We start from the raw sequence: 4491 nt of genomic DNA on the forward strand, positions 1-4491 counted from the left end.
CCGCCCCCGCACCCCTCCCCGCTCCGTCCCCCGCACCCCGCTCCCTCCCTCCCCCAGCCCCAGCCCCCCCTCCGCTCCCCCCCCGCTCCCCCCCCCCCTGCTCCGTCCCCCGCACCCCGCCCACGCGCTCCCGGCCCGCCCCTCATTCACACCCACGCCCGCTGTTTTGCCCTGGGGCTCCGCTCCCCATAGACCCGGGGTCTGGCCTTATCAAGACCGCATCCCCCAACCTGACCCCTCCCTGGAGGTCCCAGGCGCCCAGGGTGCGGTTCAGGAATTCAGGGCACAGAACTGGTGGGGCCAGACACGGGGAGGGACACCTTCCCAGCCGGAGGGGAGAGGACCAGGGAGAGCGGCGAGGACGTGGAGGGCCACGGTGTGTGTGTGTGTGCGTGTGTGTGTGTGTGTGTGTGTTTTCACCTCCATCCCATTCCCAAAAAGGAGCAACAGCTCTGGACGTGGGTCCCACTCAGCCGGATGGATGTACAGCCCCGACTCCTGAGGCCACGGCACCAACCTCTGATCTGCCCAATCCCCACCCTCCAACCTCCCAGCATCCAGCATCCAACTCCATTCAGCACCCACCGTCCCTCATCCAGCACCCACTCCTCCAACCACTGTCACCTACCGTGCACCACCCAACATTCACCACTACCCCCAGGCAGCAGCCACCACCCACCACCCACCATCCATCACCCACCACCCGCCATCCATCACCCACCATCCATCAACCACCACCCACCATCCACCAACCACCATCCACCACCCACTACCCACCATCACCACCCACCACCCACCACCCACCATCACCATCCACCATCCACCACCCACCATCCATCAACCACCACCTACCATCCACCACCCACCACCCACCACCCACCACCCACCATCCACCATCACCATCCATCACCCGCCATCCATCACCCACCACCCACCATCCACCACCCACCATACACCATCCAACATCCAACACCCACCATCCACCATCCAACACCCATTAACCACCCAACCCAGTCACCATCCACTCTCCAACCACCACCACCACCCATCACGCTCCCATCCATTCCCACCCTCCCCTTACCAAGCATTAGCACATTATGAAAATACCCATCAGTCCAACATTCATTCACCATCCATCCACCCACCCACCACCTATCCACCCACCATTCACTATATAACAACTTTCCATCAGTATGTAACACCTGTCTACCGCCCTGCCGTTCATTTATATAGTCACCACACATCTGACTGCCAATGCCAATCCACCATCTATCTGCTGTTCACCTATCCAGATTCACTCACCACCCACCCACGAGCCTCCAGCCATCCAATCAGCCACCATTCATCCATCCACATTCACTCACCACCAGTCATTTGTACCCTCATCCATTCGTATCTTTATGAACTACAACCCACCAATTACTTCCCTACCACCCAACCATCTCTTACTCCTATCAACCCATTCATTGTCCACCTCACAGAATCTTCTATCTGTCCATCCACCACCAGCTTTCATTCACTCTTCATCCAAAGTGTCACCTACCACCATCCACAGTCATTTCCTCCGGAAGATGGACGGAGCGCCCTCTATGTGCCTCGCATTGCGCTAGGTGCTCAGGACGGAGGATAGCGTGCAGAGAGAGCAGTGAGCATTCCCCGACCATCGCACTCCGCCCACCTCCATCTACTCATCATGTGTGCATTATCCCCCATCCGTTAGTCACTACTCATTCAACAGCCACCTTCGTTCATTATCCACTCACCATCCATTTGCCACATACCACTCACCACGCCCCATCCATCCATCTCTCCACCGTCTCCACCACTTGCCTTTCGTGAATCCCTTTTCTAAGATATCTAAGCCATCAGCCATTAATCACCTAATCATCATCTATTCACCCAGAACCCATTATCCATTCCCTATTCACCTCATCTCCACGTCCACAGGAAACAACCCATTACCCAGCCACCGAGGAGCCACCCATTTATTTGCCATCTATGCCCCATTCATGCACTATCCAGCCACCACATACTTGTCCACCACTCATTATCCATTCACACTTATCTCCCATCTGCTTATCCATTCTCTACGGAAAGATCCATCACCATCATCCATACTTCTGTGGTTCAGCCACCAGTCACACCTGTTACCTGCAATTAATCCACTCTAGGTTCTTTCAGTTTCCGTCAATTCATCAATTCTGTGTCCATACCCCTCTACCCTCCATCCAATCTACAGTCTTAGCCAATTACCATTACATAGCTGCGTTCACCACCCACCAACTCCCATCCGCCCACAACCTAGCACCTCCATCTAGCATGCTCCCGGTACCTATCCTACCATTATCTACTCACCCCCACAGTCTACCATTGCATCATTCATCCGTTTATTCACCTCCCCTTCCAGCCCTTCACCCAGCCAACCATCCACCTACCTGGTAACCACCTGTCCATCAACCCGACATGCACTCTTCTACTCTCCTTGTATTTTGTTCTTATGCAATCCATACACATAAACATCAGGGAGCCATTCTCATTCCCATCTCCCCACCACCCATCTTCATCACTCACTCAGTCATCCATCCATCCATCTTCTTACCATTCGTTTGCCCATTTATTCATAAACTAAACATGCACTTATTGATAAATATAATATTAAACATGTATTATTTAATATTCTGCTGGATGGAGCGCCTTTCACCATCCATTTGCCACATACCACTCACCAGGTACCATACATCTATCATATATTACTAGTTCCAGCGCTGGGTTCTGGGATCATCAAGAGGAAAAGGCCCCGTCCACATTCATGGTCTGATGGATTCAGGGTATGATGGTCCCCAGAGGGAACAGATCAGGCAGAGACGCATCAGTGTGAACATATGTATTGTGTCAGAATCCCAGGCCTCCACTTCTGGCCACAGGATGCTGGAGCTCTTTGCACAAGTTCGTCTTGAGGAGTCTGGAGTGGGGGCATCACTGCTCACCGCCAGACACACGGGAGTCCGGAAAGTGTGTGCTGCAGGCCCCCCCCCACAAGGCCACCCCACTCCTGTCCACGTGGGCAGAGCTGCTCCCGCACTTGTTAATGCGGGTGCGAGCTGCCACCTAAGGTGTTGGGTGCCATCCCAGGTGTCAGCTGATGGTTGTCACAGCTCCGGGGGGTGCTCCTAACGGGCTCGGGCCCGTGTGGAGTAAAGCTCTGACCAGGAGCAGAAACAGGGGGACAGGAAGTCTCTTTACGGCTGGGCCTGGAGGCCCATATCTGAGCCTGCACAGTCAGCTCTGAGTCCCACCTTCGCCTCCAGCCTTTCATTCTGTTTCTCCTCCCCTCTCCCCGCCTCCTCTCAGCCCCCTCGCTGAGGTCTGGAGGCAAGAGCTTGTCCCGGCCACGCCAGCCTTTGCTCTGAGTCCTCAGGAGCCCCGCCCTCTCTGAGCCTGGTCCCTGCCCATCCAGTGGAAGGATGGACTGGACTGAATGAAGACTGAAGAGCAATCATCTCTGAGATGGAACTGTCCCCGGCCCAGCCCTCTCACCCACACCCTCACCCTCACCCTCCAAAGCGAGGGCGGCGGCCCGGTCTGGGCGTCGTGGTTGGTGGGACTCAGGGCCCGGGGCAGGGCCGGGAGGGTTCGCTCTCGGCGCCCTCTTGTGGTCATTCTTGGGTAGAACACCCTACTCTCCTCGAAGGTCACACAGCGGAGCAAAGCGGCAAAACAGCGTTTGGGGTTCATCGGGGCATTTGGCATTTGAAGTGTGGCATGAGCATGGCCGTCCTACACTTTGCCCTCCTGAGCTGACCTCTGAGGGCAGAAGGTCCCAGGGGAGGAGTGGACGGTCCGAGGGGGTGAATGGCCGCGGGAAGAGGAGGGTCTGATGGAGAACACCCCCCCCCCCCCCCATCTACTGCCCCCGCCGGAAGGGAAGTCGGGGATTTCAGGGTCTGGCCCCAGCACTAACCACGCCACCCCCCCCCCCGCCCCTAACTATTAGCGGACGGCGCAGTTTCCGGACATTCCCTCCGTACAAACACCAGGCTTCGCTGTTTAAAATGCCATCGTAAAAAATAAATAAAAATAAAAATAAAATGCCATCGTAAGCGCAGCCCTGAGCGCAGGGCGAGCAGGGGGGCACAGGCAGGGCGCCTTCCCGGGGTCGTGGTAGCCCTGGAGGCCTGCGGGGTGCCCAGCCGCAGGAAGCGGGGCAGGTCGTGGGGCGGGGAGTCCGTCCTCCCAGCTGGGCCGGAGTGGGGGGAGAGGGGAGGAGGAGGAGGAAGGGGGAGGAGGAAGAGGAGGAGGAGGAGGAAGGAGGAGGAGGAGGAGGAAGGAGGAGGAGGAGAAGGAAGAAGGAGGAGGAGGAAGGGGGAGGAGGAAGAGGAAGGAGGAGGAGGAGGAAGGGGGAGGAGGAGGAGGAAGAGGAAGGAGGAGGAGGAGGAGGAAGAAGGAGGAGGAGGAAGAGGAAGGAGAAGGAGGAGGAGGAGGAGGAAGAGG

The sequence above is a fragment of the Pipistrellus hanaki genome, assembly GCF_964339955.1.
Source record: "Pipistrellus hanaki genome assembly, chromosome: 1".
Taxonomy (NCBI): Eukaryota; Metazoa; Chordata; class Mammalia; order Chiroptera; family Vespertilionidae; genus Pipistrellus; species Pipistrellus hanaki.